Source organism: Filicampus tigris, chromosome 1, assembly GCF_054856515.1.
Source record: "Filicampus tigris isolate MCC_2025a chromosome 1, RoL_Ftig_1.0, whole genome shotgun sequence".
Lineage (NCBI taxonomy): Eukaryota > Metazoa > Chordata > Actinopteri > Syngnathiformes > Syngnathidae > Filicampus > Filicampus tigris.
The window spans coordinates 26,370,694-26,390,682 of NC_141217.1; the positions used below are offsets into that span (position 1 = coordinate 26,370,694).

Sequence of the window (19,989 nt, forward strand, 5' to 3'; positions counted from 1 at the left end):
GGGTGCGGCTTATATGAAGATGCGTCTTATATTCCGGAAATACGGTAATCATTATTAGTCTTAAAAGGTTACCAACAGTACTTTCTGTAAAGAACTCATAAATGTAAGTTTCTTACTTTTGACAAATTTTTTGTTTTCTACTGTCAAAATCCTGTTCTCGCCATTAAGTTATCATTTTTATGCTGTGTGCTTTTATTTTGGCGCTCTTCCAGTAATTCAGGAAGTGCAGATCCACAAGCGATTTATTGACTTTAAGGAAATGCTTCTAGAAAAAAGGTAAAAGGGGGTCATCGATTTGACGTGTTGCTGATTGAAGGGTGGTTGTACGTTTTTGCTGTGAGATGTTAACGATTTTTATACGGCTGCAATCACCTGGCTGGAATGGGAGCAAGCTCTTATGGTGTGTCCATGAGGAACAAGCCTTCAATAAAGAATAAAACCTTCTTGTGGAACGTCAGTATGCATCACAGTTGCCTGGCTGGGTCCGCTACACTTTGGGACTGGCGGTGAGGAACGAGGGCAACAAAGCAAAGTGACATTTTTTAGTCCTTGTCGTCCAAATGTTATGCCTAGTAATGCATAGACAACAACTCTGTGCTAACAAGAACTTCATATTCATCACAGAATTTGTGTGATACAACACAAACCAACTGTCATAGTCTGTCTTGGGTTTGGTTTTTGACTTTAGTTTCACGTTTTTCCTTGTGTTCCTTTGTTTGTCTCTCATTAGGTTATTGAGTCCACCTGTGCTTGTCATCCCAGTCCCGGGTGTTAGCCAATCAGCTCCCTCCTACCCGCTATGTCTTGTCCAGGTGTTCCTCGTTGTCTCGTCAACTTGTCTGGATTTAGTTCCCTGCTTTCTTGCGGTTCGTTGTCATTTGCCCATGGTCATTAGTCTGATGTCGAAGTCAACTCAAGTCCAGTCCTAGTGTGAGTTTAGTTTTTTTTTTATCCTTGTTGTTTTGGAATTATTCCAGTGCCTTGTTGTCCTAAATAATTTATATTGCACTTAATTTTTGGGTCCTCCTCCACGCATTCCTTGACACAAACATTGTGACTGTTGTGACAGTTTCAAGTTACTTAATCAGACCACAGAGTGATTTAAAGGTTAGTGTTGGCTGTAAACACCCTGAAAAAAAAACATTACAATAAAACTCAATGTCTGCTCCACAGCAGAAGATAGAAAGCTGTTGTGTGCAGCCGGAAGTTCCACTGACACACATGCTTCTTCAAATTACAATTCTAACAATTGTCGCCTTGATTTCTCACTAATGTGGCAAAGAAGACAAGTTTACCTGGGTCATTTTATTTTGTGTCAAACAAAACCCAACTAGAAAATAAAATGACAAACTGAATGGGACTGTTGACTCTTCTTCAATGGAGGAGCTGTTGTCCTTTCCTCTCCTCACTTAAAATTTAGTTAAAGCGCAATAAGCCTTTTTTTATTTTTTCATAAGTATGTTTCACTTTTTATATGGTACTGTATTTATTTTCAAACAAACACTGATTGGAATTATATAATATATATATATATATATATATATATATATATATATACAGTGATCCCTCATTTATTGCGGTTAATGGGGACCAGAACCCGGCGCGATAGGTGCAAAACCGCGAAGTAGCGTCGGACTTATTATTATCATTATTATTTTATATGATATTTACTGTAGAGTTTTATTTGGGGGGGATTTGCACCTCTGTTACAGTGTTGCGAACCCCCGACATGGTTCCCACACTTCGAAATACTTGTTACACAATCAATTTAACTTTGAAAATGGAAAATGAAGAATAAATACCAAGCTGCAGGCTGTGATAAGAAATGAGCTTCAACCGCGGCAGCTGACAATCACGACGGAACGTTTGCTAAAAACTACGTTAGTTTTAATTTTTATCATAAAATTGACTTACCTTAACTAGAATGCCATAGTGTAATTTATCCAATCCTGCACTTTAAAACGCTTGTCGTCGTCGCGAAAACTGAAAGTAAAAACGGACACTTCTTCTTCCCTCCTTCTTCTTTCCCTCCTTTTTCTTTTTCGTTCACTTTGTTGCCTCCTACTTGATTTAAAAACGAAGAAGAAGCATGGCCGCCGGAGGGAAACATGCATTAACCTTATCTTTGCACAATAACATCAATAAAGTCCTTTGGATGAAATTCAACGCGGGATTGAAGTTAAGGTAAGCAGTTTTAAGACAACCTAAGACAAAACTAACTAACACTATCACACTTTATTTGGCAATGTCTAAGTCGTCTGTGCCGGCCGGCCGGGAGCCCGCTGCGCTCATGACATAAACACAGCTGTTGTACTGTACTATCCGATTTTTACAAAACTTTATTAGAGCAAACACATCATTACAAATATGGAGGAGAAAGGCTTGACTCTGACTAAATCAACGGCACATTTCAATAGCGGACGAGACTAGCGAGAGGCTGCGATGATGCGCACCCAGTCAGCTCACATATAGTACACAGTGGAAAAAGTAAATCCACTTGTGCCCTCGTTGGATCATGATCGCGCTGGGAACCAGTCACCGCCTTTTATGAGTGCCTGCGTGTATGTACAAAGCCTCCGAGTCAACTCATATCTTTGAAACAATGCGTCTTTCTGCAACATAGCTGCCGATATGGCTGTGTTGTTTCATTTTTAATTTATGAATGCTTCTGAAAAATCTGCGATGCACCGAGGATGCGTAAGTTGAAGCGCGAAGTAGCGAGGGATCACTGTATATATATTCTATCTGCCTCACAGTGTGGAGGTCGTGGGTTCGAATCTGGCCCCGGCCTTCCTGTGTGGAGTTAGCATGTTCCCCCCCGTGCCTGCGTTGGTTATCTCCGGGTACCCGGTTTCCTCCCACATTCCAAGAATATGCAGGGTAGGTTAATTGGATTCTCTAATTGCCCCTAGGTGTGATTGTGAGTGTTTGTTTGTCTCTGTGTACCCTGTGATTGGCTGGCAACCAGTTCAGTGTGTCCCCAGCCGACTGCCCGATGACTGCTGGGATAGGCTCCAGCACGCCCTTGACCCTTGTGAGGATAAGCGGGTTGGATAATGGATGGATGGATGGATGGATATATATAAATGCAATGCATCACAATACTTTTCATGCCGATATCAGGTATCGATACCTTATGTATTGCCCTGTTTGTGTGCGTGTGTGTGTGCATTTGATGGGAGCGCTATTCAAGCTGTGCCCGACTTGGGAGCAGTGTGGGTCATCGTATTGAGATACATGTAGTCAGACTGAGGAGGAAAAGAAGATACTTATTACATTGAAGAGTAGAAGAAATTTACGATCGAATTTCGTAGTAACAACTTAGTTTTTGGCAGCGTAGGAAGAGCATATCGTCGCTGTCCTGTGAAAAAAAAGTATCTCCAATTTAGGGAAACATTTTTAATTTTCACAATACGATGTCTCTAACGCGGAAACAATCTTTCATGTAAAAATAAGACAATTTTAAAAAATGGAGATAAGTGTTTTTCACATGACAGTGACGATATGCATGTGAGTATTGTTTGGATGCTTCTCTCTGTGCCTTCCTGCAACGTTTGTGGATAAGTGCCCGTTGTTTGAGGGATTCAAGTGCCGTGATTAGCGCGCTAATTTTCGAAGGCGAATTAATGGTGTTTTCATTGTGCATTAATCGTGAGCTAACTACGTTCGGGAAATAAAACAAAGTACTGTGATTTATGTGCGACTGTGCATTGTGTCTAATTATCTTTATTTTGTGTATTTAGTTTTACAGTTAACTTCAACTGGCCTGTAATAAACGGCTTGAAACCAGCAACATTGTACTCTTTTTGAGGAACTGTGCACTGTGTACAATGTGCCAAACTGTACTCAGTCTGCTCAGCGAGGGCAGAATACAAATGTTATGTTTTGCACATTCTATAACGTACTTTTGGAACATTTGAGGTCCTTGAAATTGAGCTACTACGATTGAAGTTTTATTTATATTTTTCTTTTTTTTGTTCTATCTTGCATCCCTGTGTGTCAGGAACAATTTATGCACTTTTCAATCACGACACTTGAAATGTCAAATGACACACAGGAAATCTACCCAAACACTTTTTTTTTCAAGAATATGGTCCCAGCAGGCCCACTAGTTGAAACACGACATTCTGATAAATATTGCATTTGTGGAATATGAGCAACAAAATCCACCACATTTTAACCATCTCATGGAGCAGCCATATTGTCACTTCTGTTGACTGAAAATTGACAACTGCTCGGGCTCAGGTAACGACCAATCACGGCTCAGCTTCAGAAAACAGGTCAGCCGTGATTGCTCGTTACCTGAGCCCTGAGCAGTTGTGATGTCATTTTCAGAAATGGACAAAATGGCCGCCCCCGGAGATGGCTAAAAACGTGTGGATTAACTCTTATTCCACAAACGCAATATTTATCAGAATGCCTTGTTTCAACTAGTGGACTTGCATAGAACATATTCTTGAAAAAAAAATGTTTGGGTTGACTTTCACTTTAAGTTAAAACTTTGGAAACACATGCCTCTGTTTTTATGTATGTATATATATTTTTATAATATTTAGGTATCGCGATACATATTGGCTCGCAACCCGAGTAATGTCGTCTGTATCAGAGTGGGGTAAACGTGCATTGTCCCAGCCCTGATATATATTGAAGTATATATATATTGAGTGTTATGAAAAGTGCTATAAAAATAAAATGTTTCATATATATATATATATATATATATATATATATATATATATATATATATATATATATATATATATATATATATATATATATATATATATATTCATATGTGTACACGAAAAAACAAAGCACAAATGGTTCCATACTATAAATAATACGATAGTTATGCCTGTGTTGCGTTTTTATTTATTTACATTTAGTTTTAGATTATCCGATGTTTCAATGGATTGAAAAAAAAAAGTCCACAATAACAACAATGGGTATTGGCGCCATCCCTATACCACCATCCATTCAAAGCTCACAGTTACACCCTATAACTGACTGGTGAATTGAATGACATTTGTGACTGTTTCCATAGACAGTTTCAGATGAGATCACCTAAAACAATAAATCACAAAGCAAGCTGGTGCATCCTCTGTCTCAAACCTCCCACAATGTGCTGTTTGAGCAGCCTGGCTATTAGCCCCTGTCTCTGTCCTCATGATGGCCGAATGAAGTGCTGTGACTCACCCCAAGTGGGAGACACACAGGCACATACTTGTCATGTGCCAAACTGTGTGTGAATTTGGACTGGGTTGGTGTCCCCATGAAGCAACGGGATTACAGAGGATTTGGACTTGTTCCACCTTGTTGGTCAAAGCTTCTTATCCACATTAGACTGGTTTTCAAACTTTTTGAGATTGTTTGCACTTCCAGCCCATATCCCACTGAAGGGCGAATATTTGCGAGTGTTGGCAAAGGTAGCAAAATGTGCTTTCGCGTCAGGGTTCGTTCAAGGTCGCAAAGGTTCGCCAAACGTTCTCCAGATATTCGCCAACAGTTTTGTTTTTCTTGTCAACAAAAGTAGAGGTCAATGTCTGGCAAACATCTGGAGAACGTTTAGCGGACGTTTGTGACCTTGAATGACGAACCCTGACGTGAAGACGCATTTCGCTACCATGTTTGCTGTAAAGCCCGTATCCCGCTGAGAGGCTAAGGTTTGTGAAGGTAGCGAATGCTGATTTTTTTTTTTTTTGGGGTGGTCGCAAACAGGCCAACAGCTTTAAGGGTCACAGACAATTTTTGTTGTTGCCAAGAAATTTTGAACACGACTTTCAGATATGGATTTCATTTTTATTCATTTCTTTTAAAGTTTGCCTCCTGCATTTTCTATGTATTAATAACATAACGTAATCTGTACTGTAGTTACCAATATGAAAAAGGTTCCTTATTTTTTTCCCAAGTTTGAATAAAATTATAGTTAAGTGAGTGAAAAACTGTCAAAGAAAGCTTTTGTTTGTTTGACAGTGTGTTCTACCTTGTCAGTTAGGTATGTTAAAAAAAACAGCTGTAATGATTAAAAACCCTCAGCACAATTAGTAGACAAAGCAATGAAAAGCATTCCAAAACAAAAGCTTTCTGAAGGGTGAGCAGGTGTAGCAGATCAGTTATCTGTATAATTAATTTACTCCGAGAAGGTCAAATGGTGCTAAATAAATTAATGAGTGCAATAACATACATTTGCTTCTGATGTTTCCTGAGATGAAATGTTGCTCCTGTCCACTGGGTGTCATTCAAAACTGCCAATACTCTGTTTAACTGCATGATTGCAAACCTTGCTCAATATGACATTTATGATGTTATCATCAATACTACAATTCCCAGAGACAATGGTGTGTGAGTGCTGAGATTTTCTGTCACTAGCTGAGCTGGCAGGCTGAATATTTTTTTTCCAAACACATAATGAATAAAATATTTTTGTGTAAATCTGGTCCGGTGGTATGGTATGGGTAATGGTACATATGGAATTGTAAATATGGTGGGATGTTGATGTAAAACACAAAAAAATGTGTACAGTGTACACTATTTTTTTCTTGGTAGTGGCCAGCTGTGTCTAACTGGCTTAAACTCAGAAATTTGCAGTTTGCAGTGTTAATGTGAGTCTTTTTGTCATGTGAGCATCGGGATTTGGACCCATACGCAGACATGACATGGAAGTTGAAGAGTAAAAAGTCTTAATCCACAAAATTACAAAGTAATCACAGAGATCGGGACTGGAAGAGAGTTTGCATCCTCACTCGAAGAAGGTTTGACGTAATGACACTGTGTCAGTGTTTAACTCAAACTTTCAAACTGTAAGACTTCAGGCCTATACGACATCATAAAGCACATAGAATAAAAGGACCATAACATCTGCAGAGCAACTGATACAACACGTAAACAACCAGTCATAACATTTTTTTTGGTTCTCTTATTTTGAAATCATTACTGTTCTGTTTAGCTTAAAAAAAAGTTGTTGTTTTTTTCAGGGCTGGGAGTGGTCAGGTGTGGTGAGCTATTCAGGTAGCAACCACCCATGATTTATCCAAACCACTTATCTGATCACCGCAGTCTGCCATTTTTCATCACCCTCAGCATTTATGCACTACTTATGTCTATTTTTGCCACATTTTGCGGTACTGGTGTTGTCTTCTTCTTGCTTACAGTTATTCCGATGATTATTATTGTTATTATTTCCCTCGTTGCTCACTAGAAGTTTTATCATCCTCAGTTGCACTTTGGTCTTGCTGCTAGTTTGTACTGGTGATTTTCTGTTCATTAAATTGCAACTTTTGAGAGGTTTTTTTTTCCCTGGGTTCTCCCTGTAGGCATGTCTAGCCCATTTTTAGACTGCTGAAGCACCCCAAAAAATCCAAGCACCCCTACAATGTGAGAGATCTTTATTTACTGTATGTCATTTATTTATTTTTTCAACCCAGTAGGCGCCGGGCGAAACATCCCTCTAAAACCTAAGCGTGACTCAGTTTTTCCGGAAATTCAACACCTACAAAATTATTTTTACGTCAACCCCTTTAGCAGATCGAAACATCAGTCCAAAGGAAACTGAGAGCTTAGACCTGTGGCTTTAACACAGGCCTGAGTGCATTGTTATAAACCTTCAATATATATATATATATATATATCAATATATATATATATATATATATATTTTTTTTTTTTTTTTTCCAACAAGCTTGTGTATGCTGTACGGCAGGGGTCTCAAACTCCAGACCTCAGTGGCCGCTTTCCTGCATGTTTTAGAGGTTTCCTCCTGCAACACACCTGATTAAAATGATCCAGATTGTTATCAGGCCCCTGCAGAACTTGCTGATGAGCTGGTCATTTGAATCAGGTGTGTTGCCAGTGGGAAACTTCTAAAACATGGAGGGAAGTGGCCCTTGAGGACCGGAGTTTGAGACCCCTGCTCTGCTGACAAGATGGGGCTCTTTTGTGCCGGCCTCTTGGGGTAAAATGGAGAAAAATTATTTAATAGCACAGCATTACTCCTAAAAGACGCCAGCCCACCGGCCGTCTGCCCTGTATGCCAGATGGCCAATCTAACCCTGTGTGCAACTGATGGAGATAATGCGACTTTTTGCGGGACTGAAAATTGCAACTCAACCAGATACCTTTCTGTTAATTATGCTATTATGCACAGCCATGGGTGATAACTAGGAAGAATTGATTGAAGCAGCTGGACTGCTGTTGACTTCCACCTGGTGGGGGATTATCATGCCGCGACTACCTGCTGTTTCCTAGTCTAATTAGCTCAGTTGCATTTTGAGGAATCTTGTGGCACAAATAAAATATCTGGCATCATGCTCTATGACTAGTGAAAAGGTTGCCGTGTTCATTCAGCCATTCCCTAATCTGTGTGCTGTACCTTCACACATCTCAAAGAGATAACGGCACAATATGACATTTACTTCACACCCAAAAAAGACCGTAGCAAAAGCATCTTCACCTGCTTTGCTTTTATGACACTCATCCTTCTTCTAACTAGTGCCACAAATAAACATCACGTCACTTACCCTCTTTCGGTTCACCAGGCAGGTCACTAAAGCCCCCCAGGAGTAGGCTGTCTACAGAAGGCAGCAGGCCAAGATGAGAATAGAGTTGTGATGAAAAAATAATGGTTGTAAAATGATGCCACACAGTCAAACACGGCTAAACTCAGTGTATATAGTATTTAGTCTTTTAATTCAATGTTTTTACTTGTTATATTATTGCTATTCTATTATTGTAATGTAAATTGTTTTGTTAGGACTGTAGCTATATGAAATGCGCTACAGAAATAAAGTTGTATTGTATTGTGTCCTTATGCGTTTCATTTGAAACTGTCCTTATTCTCAATTCAACAGCACTAGTGTCCGCCCATAGCAATTGTTTTTTTTAATCATTATTCAGGTGAAGGTGTGTTGTCACATGACAAAAAAGAATAAGCCAAGATGAATGGAACCATGACAGCTAAATACTGATTTGACACGTTATTCTAAGGTTTTCTGGAATTCCTGTTTGGTTTATCTGCAAAGAAATGAAGACTCGTATGTGATGAAATACTCAAGCCAACATCACATTCCAGTTAGACATATGCCACCCACAACTCAGTGATGTTCTCACTTTGTTTGGAGTCGCGCAATGCTGGACCTTGTTCAGCACACGCCAAAGTTGTAATGGCTGGCTTCAGCCGCGACGTGAAACCCAAGGTACCGTATTTTCCGGACTATAAGTTGCAGTTTTTTTCATAGTTTGGCCAGGGGTGCGACTTATGTGTGAAATTATTAACACATAGTTGCAGTAGATCATTATTACTGTAATGGCTTGTTAGTGCTGACTTTTATTTATGATGATTTGTCCCCCTCTGCAGGCGCTTTAGCGTAATTGAATCTGTCCCCAATATTTCTAACTTGTCTTCTTATTTGCAGATTTAATCACGCCACCTCCAGTTCATAGTTCAAGTAGTCTGCTAAGCGACATGTTATCTTGACGTGTTTACAGCCATTTTACAGCTTGGTCAAGCTGCAGAGGGAGACAAAACATCATATATACAAGCCAGCACTAACAAGCCATGTCAATTGACCTCTATATAAATTTCACATGTTATTGTAATCCACATAAAGAAACATAAAATAAATCCTTAAAATGCATGAATAATTTAAACAGTTAAAATCTAATATTTTTTTAAGTTGGTAATTAAAATAGTATGATAAAAGACAATTTGACTGTCTATCAATCCATCTATACAAAAAAAGTGTACTGTTCCTTTAAATACGCCATGTTTGCCTGTGGTCTTGCGTCATCAGCCAGCCACGCACATACACACACACACACACAGACGCACGGGTGGAAGGAGGAGGAAAGAAGAGAAAGAGGGGGAAAAGAAAGAGGAACATTACGACCGAATACAAAAATACTTTTGGAGACTTGGAAGCATTCTACATGGTCGGCGATAAATAAAAGACTTACGACCGTTTTGGTATTTGGTATTTGGCAATCGCCTATAGGCCTGGTCTCCCCTTACTCCTGTGCCAGATGATTCCTAGACTTCCATGCTCCTCGCTGTTGAATTCCTCCTGCCACGCGCTCCAGCTCTCGAGTGGACAACTCCTGGTGAACTGAGTTGCTCCCTTTTGTTGTTTGATTGTATTTCCCTGAGCAAGGTGATTTTCAGTTGCTACTTTGTCTTCCTGGGTGATTTTTAGTTGCTTCTTTGTTTTCCTGAATATATAATAGTTTTCCCTACTTTTGAACCCAGTGATTTTGTGTTGTTACTTTGTGCCAAAATAACTTTGCCTTTTTGGGTTACTGCTCTTACGGCATGTAACACACTTAAAATACCCCTTTTCAATCTGAATGAGCAGTGGCCCAATTCTCGGAAAGATTGTCCTGACATATTTTCCTGTGTGTAGGTACCATATAATACACAAACACAAATCTTTGTGTGGTCAATACAAACAAAGTTGGGCCAAGAGATGGATTTTGTGATTATAATGAAGTTGGGGCAATGGCAAAGGATTATCTATATTTAAACGTTGTCACTGCATGTACTTTTCATCCGGCATTTTGATGATGCGTGTTTGTGAGGTGAAAGTCACGTAATCATTCCCACTCACATTTTTAAGTATTGACAATTTCGAGCTGCCATTAACATATTGTGTATGTCTAGAGGTGGGCGATATATATCGTCATCAATATCATCGTCAAGCTTGCTTTCACGATGTGTAATTTCACATTATCGAGTATTAATACTGCCTCGAAAATCATAACGAGTCAATTGACGGCTGCAAAGTATGAGGAAACGCTGAAATCCTCATTCGGCAAATCAGGTTGCATTGATGGCGGAGGAGCAGGAAGTGATAATCATTCGACGAATCAGCGGGCAGGACCCAGTCACGTGACTCTTCCCGCCATGCAGTCAGCTGTTTCAAGTATGGAGGAGTGTCCAGCGGGGAATAATAGCAAGGCGCAAGTCCACGTCGTACGTAGTCTGTAAATGGTTTGATCTTGACAAAACTGACGTCGGTGGGAATAACATTGCCAAAACGGTCACCGTGAAGAGCAATTCTGTTGCACCACAAGCCATATGGATTACGAGGAAAACTTGGCGACCGCGCAAGCACGCTAAACAAAAGCTTAAACACACACACTCAGAAAACAGTCACCGAGTTGAACCAACAAATATAAACGCACTCATACACACACTCGCCCAGTACTTTAGCGAGCAAGTCAAACATGACAGCCTGGATTTTCAGTTAACATTCAGTTTACACGCTTGCAGTCCGCATCATTCATAACTAGCCTGTATTCCCGAGGCATGCTGCACAAACTACGGTGGCTTATTAGTGTGACGCCAGGGTACAACGAAACCTGAATAAAGTCACAAGTCGAAATATCACAGCGATGGATGAGTGGGAAAATGCACTTTTCTGTAAGTTGCAGCTTTGTTATTCAACTTTATTCTGAATACGGTGGCCAATGTATGAGAATGGGTGTTGTCATGACGACATTTTTTTTTTCTCTCGCTGGGTGACACTTCTGTCACACAAATCACATATCAAATACATTTATTTCCCATTCTGATTGCTCCAGTAGTTGGCAGTGGTACACCAGTACTTACTTCAGCTCAAAATGTCATATCATTATGGAATAACAGCAGAGACATTTAAATGACATAAATATTCTCAAAAATCAATGTAAGTCTATACATAATTTTTTGTTCTTTATTGTTAAATATTGTCCTAGAATATCATTGTTTTGCAGAAGCTGTATTTAGAAATTTAAAAGAGATGTTGTTCACAAACGCTGTCTATCCACAATTGGTCTGTGAAGCAAGTGCAGATTTAAAATATTTTTTGTAGAATATCGTCAAATTATCGTTGAGTTTTTTGAAAAAATATATAGATTTTTTTTTTTTTTGCCTAAATTGCCCAATGTATGTCTTTGGAATATGGAAGCAAACCCATGCAAGCACAGGGAGAAGATGAAAACTCCACACAGGAAGGCCATTGCTAAGATTCAAAATCCAAACCCTCAGAGCGGTGTGGCTGATGCGCCTGTGTGTTATCCCTGTGCTGACCCTCCAATTAATAATTTTAATCAAAATATCTTGACTCAATGGTGCATCTAAACAAAGACAACTAAATGTGGGCGTGATTTGCGTGTATGTAGAAGAGAGAAACGCACCACCTGTCAGTAAACCTGATGCTGAGCATAAATATTCTTGGCATAGCGCATATTTACCTCTAGGGTTTTTGCAAGGCTGCACACAGGGTTTTTTGTGAGTGTGTCCAGGCTTTTGGATTCTCATGTAAAAGAACAAAAGCTCTTAGAAGATGGTTACTTCCCTGCAGGAAATTGCTCACTTGTCATGCACGCTGACCAAAACATAAACATAAACAAAGCTGTGCAAGGCGTTCCATCTCACTCAGCAGTTACGAAAACTCTCCGATTGGGATTACTTTATCATGCCCTTGTTTTGAGTGTAAAATACACTGTATGCTATGATTCACACTTTGAGTGTAAAGTGCATCATATCTTTACTGTATGTTTTGATATGTGTGTGATCTACTGCAAGACTTGTTTTTCCCCAAAGGCATCTCTATCTCCTACCACATTTTGGATGGTGTTGTCAGTTAGTCCTGTTTTAATTTCTTTCCACCTCCCTCAATATTCTGGGTTACACCAGTTGTACATGTATTTAATTTGTGATGAATTATAATCAGGGGTGCACATAGAAACTTGGGCGTGGTCCTCAAATGAGCACGTGAGGTTGTTGCTTGTTGCTTGTTGTTTTTTTCTGTTTTTGTGTTATTGGTGGGCTTTCTATATTTCCGGTTTCTTACAGTTCGATCACAGACGTTGACTTGAGTTTCCTCCCATTTGTTTATTTGTTGGCTGCTCATTTTCTGTTTTCAAGACATTCCAAGTTTTCTGTCTTGATGCTTTGATGTCTTCCTTACAAGTATGCCTGTCTTTAACAACCTTCCCATATTCTTTGTACTTGGTCCAGAGTTTAGACACAACTGACTGTGAACAACCAACATCTTTTGCAACATTACGTGATAATTTACCTTTTTTGAGTCTGATAACCCTGCCCTTTGTCTCAATTGACATCTGTCGTATTGGAGCTTGGGCTAGATGATTAGTTGAAATGTAATCATGATTTCGATTTTGGCTACTCTCAATCTTAAAAACGCTACAATCCAAGAAAAATGATTGATGTGCAGAACAGCGCGCTGCGTTTACAAGTTCCCGACGGTGTGAAAGCAACCTGAATGCACCATGTGCTGGTGTAGCAAGCATGTAGCGCAGAGGTCGGCAAACCGCGGTTCCAGAGCCGCATGCGGCTCTTTCATTCTCTTATGTTGCGGCTCTGCGTGGCTTGGGAAAATAACATACACTTCAATTAGACACATATAATTTATTTGTCTCAAAAACGTGCACCATGTCTTCTTAGTAAGTCAACGTTTTTGGACACTTTCACATGTGGTCCTATATTGGATACCTATCTGATTTTTATTGCAATGTGACCGCAGTCTGAAATTCCGACATTGACGTCAGGATCCCAAAATGTGCTCTGCGCAGGCGGAGGGATCAGTGCTGACAGCGACTCTGCAGTTGTTTTGAGTAACAGTATTGGCTTTATATTTGACTTTAATTTAATCCCACTTGAAACATGAAGCATAAATGGTGATAGTAGTAATTCAGCCATGGCTCAATTGGCTCATTTGTTACGCGCGGTTATGATCACATTTCTCCATGAAATGGGATCGGAAATGCCTTGCCTCACCTCTGATCGTATTGCTCCACTGTCGAAATGACCCACCACATTGACTTCCGTAAACACAACATTGTGTGTGACGTCGACCGTCTCTTTTTCTGCGTATGGGGGATACTTTAGGGGCACAATTATGTTCACACAAGAAAAGAGGCAGCGGTCGCATTTATAAAGTAATATGAACGCTTACACCAAAAAATGGATTTTACTTAAAAAGACGGCAGTTTAAAGTCCTGCGTAAAGATAAAAATGACTTCCCAGTCCTGATTTGCAGACTTTGCATGTGTGCAAAGGTTCAGGAGCAGAGGTCCCATTAACCAGGTAAAATAAATATTCAGGTAGTTATTTTGCAAAAATTCTTTTTTTCATTGTTCAGTGAAATAGTGCTCTTTTTTCCACTGTATTTTTAAATCCAGGCATTTTTGTTTGCTAGATGGATCATTTAAGATCAGCTTTTTAATTCATTTGAAAGAGACCTTCAACTCTGCACTTCTTCAAAATCTTCATTTTACATGTCAACAACTGTTTGCGGCTCTTAGTCTTTTCCATGGAAACCGGGGGTCGAAATGGCTCTTTGAGTGTAAAAGGTTGCCCACCCCTGGTGTAGTGGATGTGATTTTGCCATTCCTGAGCGTGCTTTAGGCTGTTTGTCACACAGTTGAAGTTTACTCTAAAGCTAAACACACAACAATAATAATTATAATCGTAAACATAAATAAACATTGTGCAGGTATATTTAAATATAAAACATGCAAGTGGTTTGTTTTGAAATGGTAAATGGGCTGTCACTTATATAGTGCTTTTCTACCTTGGGTACTCAAAGCGTTTCACACTGTACCTCATCTACCTACTGATGACGCAGCATCAGGAGCAACTGGGGGTTCAGTATCTTGATCAAGTATACTTCAACATGGTCACAATGGCTGGCTGATCGAAACCCACAACCTCTGGGTTGGTAGACGACCACGCTACCTCTGAGCCATGCCGCCCCTATACATGGCAAGTGCTAATGAATACAACTTTTTGATATCAATGAATAGTCATGATTTCAAACTGAATCAAAATAATCTTGATTATTTTTCCCATAATCGTCCAGCCCTGGTTGGAGCCATGATTTATATCAGTCCACTTGGTGCAATAGCTCTTCAAGGTGTGATCACTCCTGTTTAACTGGAGACTAATGGGCACATCTAATCTGATGCAGCTGATAGTTTTGGGAATGGAAATTTACAGGGTGATTTCATATTTTTTTTCCTCAGACCTGAGTGATGTTTTTCCTTCTCCCTGGTCTAAAAAAAATGTAACTGTTACTGACAACCACATTTCCCCCCTTGATTTCTTTTAGTGTTACTTAAAGCCAGAAATTGCCATTTGAAATTACTCAAGTTTTGTGTCATGTCTGTGATCTGCTTTTTTTTCTCTCTACACATTTGAAAAACTGAATGAACATCCTCTGCTCTGAGACTGGCGACTCCATAATTTTTCCCTAATCATTCCCTAATCAATTGGCCATCCCCTACGCATACAATTGGCTTGCTACTTTTAGTCAACAAAAAGAGGGGGGAAAACAAATGATTGTCATGCTGCTGTATTTCCTTTTCCTTAAAGGTGGTGGAATATACACTTCATGTTGTTGATGGAGTGTGTGGATATACGGAAGAGGATCGTATGAATGAGGGTGGTTGTAAAATAATTTTGTTATGTATGCACTAATTCAGGTTTGAGAGCTTTAGGGGCCATTTTTACTTTTGCATTTTTGAAGATTTACTTTTTGTGCCCAGTATGCACAAACTATTTCACTGCATTTTAAGGACAGGGAGAATTTTTTCGTTTTTAGCATTTGTTAAAGATAACTATTTTCCAAATGAAAAGCATGTTGTTACTGCAAACCCAAATTCCAAAGAAGTTTGGGAATTGTGTCAGATGTAAACAGACTACAATGATTTGCAAATCCATTTCAACCTCTATTCAATTTAAAACACCACAAAGACAAGAAAATATATTTTTTGTGTTTTTTTTGCAAACATTCACTAATTTTCATTTCATGTTTATTTGAAAATGGACAGATGCTACAGCATAGTTGAATGAAAAATGATCTCCAATGCACAGCATCACATCATTTACAGCTAATGCTAATTTCCTCCAAGTTTAAACGGGCTTCCGTCAGCGATTCCAACTAAACTTTCACTTCTTCACTCTTTCCTTTCACTCTTTCAAACCTTTAAAGATTAGCAGGAACAAATTTCTTCAGCACTGAAAATTAGTGTATTCTAATGAAACAGGTAGGTTATGTTTTTTACTGTTAGGTGTACTGGCTTGTGGCTGTTGTGATATGGAAGGGACTAGTTAACTGCCCTAGGCGGAGTGATATGCAAACTACTGTATACGAGACCTGGATACACAGGTGTGTCTCTGTACTGCTGTTATGTGAGAACAAGTGGAAGTAAAAGTTCATCGACATACAATCAAGTCTCGTAATTGACTACCCAAATAACACAACATGGTGTCAGTGGTAATGGTTCGCCTGTGAAAACTGTTTGCTCGATACATGGGGTGAGGAAAAGAATTGTCAGAGGACAATTCATTTATTGCCGAACGTGGTGAGTGAGACGAAGGTAAGAACTAAGTGCTAACGGAAGTGAGTTACGTTACGTGAACGCAATGGCATCGCATATACCACTGATGAACTGGTCTAAAGCGGATTTGAGTGATGCCATAATGTTATTCAAGCAGGAAATATGTCTCTATTTGGACATCAAAGGAATAACGGATGACGTTAAACGAGCTAGGAAAATATGCAGAGGCTTGACAGGCTAAGAAGACTGAATGCTAGCGGTCTCGGTGATGATGACAAAAACAATCTGCAGAAGCTGTGGAATTTTTTTGAAGACCAGCTTAAGCTTAATGTGAATTTTCGAATTCATAGACTCAACTGAAAGCAGAAGTCAACCCAAAAGTATTGTTTTCAAAAATATGTTCCCAGCAGACCCACTAGTTGAAACACGTCATTCTGATTATTTTTGCGTTTGTGAAATATAAGTTAAGCAGCAAAATGCACTTGTTTTTAGCCATCTCTGGGGGCGGCCATTTTGTCTTCTGTCGACTGAAAATGACATCACAACTGCTCACAACGACCAATCACGGCTGACCTGTTTTCTGAATCCGAGCCGTGATTGGTCCTTGTGAGCAGTTGTGATGTCATTTTCAGTAGACCGAAGACAAAATGGCAGCCCCCAGAGATGGCTAAAAACGAGTGTGTTTTGCTACTTAACTTATATTCCACAAACGCAAAATTAATCAGAATGCCGTGTTACAACTAGTGGGCCTATTAGGAACATCCATCCATCCATCCATTATCTGTACCGCTTCTCCTCACAAGGGTCGCGGGGCGTGCTGGAGCCTATCCCAGCTGTCTTTGGGCAGTAGGCGGGGGACACCCTGAACTGGTTGCCAGCCAATCGCAGGGCACACAGAGACAAACATCCGCACTCACAATCACACCTAGGGGCAAGTTAGAATATCCAATCAACTTACCATGCATGTTTTTTGGAATGTGGGAGGAAACCGGAGTGCCCGGAGAAAACCCACGCAGGCACGGGGAGAACATGCAAACTCCACACAGGGAGGCCGGAGCCGGGATCGAATACTAGGAACATATTCTTGAAAAAAATATGTTTGGGTTCACTTCCGCTTTAATGCAATTCAGGCAAAAGTCAGATGAAAGCATTGATGATTTAGTGACAAGAGCTAGAACTTTGGCGCTGAAATATCAATTCACTGACGCAGAGCTAAATGAACGTCTCATTGAACTCATCCACATGATGCGCTGAGAAACGACTTGTATGGAAAACCCCAAGGCTACTCCTTGGCTGATGCATTGAAAGAAGGACGGAAATAAGAAGCATTATCAGCAGGGAATGCACAGTTGACCCGACTTGTGTTGTCTTAATCAGAAAACTCTAAGAATGTGCATACCATACAAAGGGACGATCCACTCTCAGATCCAATCTCCCAATCTCAGAACCACAGCGTCCCAATACAGAAACAGCTCACTGTGTTGCTGTAAAGTAGCTTGAGCAGGGAAACAATCTTAGGTGTTGCTCCAAGGATTTGTAAGATACTCCACAATGAAGCGTGGCGAAAGTATCAATGCTTTCAGATCTACGAACCCGATATAGAGATGGCGATCTTTGCGTAATTGAGAAGTATTTTCTATCACTAGATGGATGGCAGAGATGTGGTCTGTTGTGAAGCGGTTAGGCATGAAGCCGCAGCAGGCTAAAGACACGGCTCATGTTTTTGTCCATGGACTCTAGGTGTTTAGATTCCTCTTCATTGGTACTTGGTGGTCAGGGGCAAGCTTGTGTCCATGACTGTGTTGGGCAGTCTGGCTTGTTTTTCTGGTCAGCTTTGTAACGAAAAGGGGTTTCTCTTGGGTGGGTTAACACAGCTTGTAACCACTTTGGAGCTGTCTCCGCCTCTGCATGGCCTACTATAGCTCCTTGTAATTCCTCAGTCATTTTGATTATTTTTACTTACCATATTTTCTGGACTATAAGCCGCTACTTTTTTCCTAGGTTTTGAACCATGCGGCTTATATAAAGGTGTAGCTATTCTGTGGATTTTTCTTCCACTACTTGGGGTGTTCTAACCGGAATTACAATACAAAACAATACAATTGCCATTAACAGGATGTGACTGCAGGTGGAGGAGTTCAACAGGCGAGGGTGCTATGCACGAGGTTATGAATTACGTGGTATGCGGAAGTAGACCTGAAGAACTGGAGTAGTGGCGGGCAGTGAAATGAAAATAAGCACTTTATTTTCTCTTGGTCTGTTCCGTTTTAATCAGCAAAGTTGTTGGCGAGTTAAAAAGCACTGTTAGGAAATAATCTGTTCAGGTACATACATGTACATTTACAGTTCAAAATTGTTATGTAAATGCAGTAAATATCAAAGTTGTCAACATAGATAGGGGTGTCTTTGTTTTTTTTCATTATTATTATTTTTTTAAATAGAGTGGGTGTGGCTTATATAAAGGTGCAGCTTTTAGTCCTGAAAATATGATATGTGCCATTTAAAAAAAAAAAAAAAAAAAAATATATATATATATATATATATATATATATATATATATATATATATATATATATATATTGTGGTGGGGCGGCACGGTGATCGACTGGTTAGCATGTCGGCCTCGCAGTTCAGAGGTTGTGGGTTCGATTCCGGCTTGGGCCTCCCTGTGTGGAGTTTGCATGTTCTCCCCGTGCCTATGTGGGTTTTCTCCGAGTACTCGGGTTTCCTTCCACATTCCAAAAACATGCATGGTTGATTGGGCACTAAAAATTGCCCCTAGGTGTGATTGTGAGTGCGGGTCCCCCGCCTACTGCCCGAAGATAGCCAGGATAGGCTCCAGCACACCTGTGACCCTTGTGAGGATAAGTGGTGTGTGTGTGTGTGTGTGTGTGTGTGTGTGTGTGTGTACACACACACTAAATGTGTATATGGATAGATCGATCAATCAATAGATATTGATAAAAATGCCACTCCATAATTTACCTTGCCTGTTGCCATAGGTCCATCAGTGGTAGAGAAAATGGCTGGATGAATAGTCATAAAAAATAAACAACAAAAATACCCTGCTAAGATGTACATTATACACGGTCACACTGTGGGGGAAGCAGTTGCCAGGCAACAGGGATGAGCCCCCATCTCTTCCTTCCTGCACCCCATTTCTTTAATATATTTCTTCTCTGAAGCTGCTATCAAAGGTGAAAAGAAAGCAGGCAGAAGGATCACGTCAAAGTAATGCCTCTCTTTGATGCTTAATATTGAGGCGAATGCTCAGACAGTCTGGTCGATGCTGCCTTCAAGTGCATATTTTGCTGCATAAGAGACTGCACCGTTTTTATATTAATGTTGTCAGTGACTTTACTTACCTCATGTGCCATTCAGAGGGACAAAACACAAAAACACAGTTTGAAAACACAAAAGAAAAGTTTGGAGTCCTACTTAAAAAAAATGTCTACATAGCAACCAGTTTGTGACATGCGATCTGACACGGGTTGTTTTGTTCGTATGAAAGTGCACTGAAAGCTCTTCTTCACAGTTAAATGTGTGAGGTATTCTAAAAGTATAACACAATTAAAAGTAACCTCTTCATGCAGTCCTAAACAGAAATAACACTATACTGTGTTTACATGCAGCCAATAAACCTTTTAAAAC

At 39.9% G+C, this 19,989-nt stretch overlaps 1 long non-coding RNA gene across 1 annotated transcript in view; it reads left to right on the forward strand.

Annotated features, from left to right (window-relative positions):
* The first annotated feature begins 854 nt into the window (after positions 1-854).
* The window catches only part of LOC147153390 (uncharacterized), a 46,476-nt gene continuing 27,341 nt past the window's right edge, over positions 855-19,989 (forward strand). Inside the window, exon 1 of the long non-coding RNA XR_015086648.1 lies at positions 855-930. This is a non-coding gene — a long non-coding RNA (uncharacterized LOC147153390). The remainder of the gene's footprint in view (positions 931-19,989) is intronic.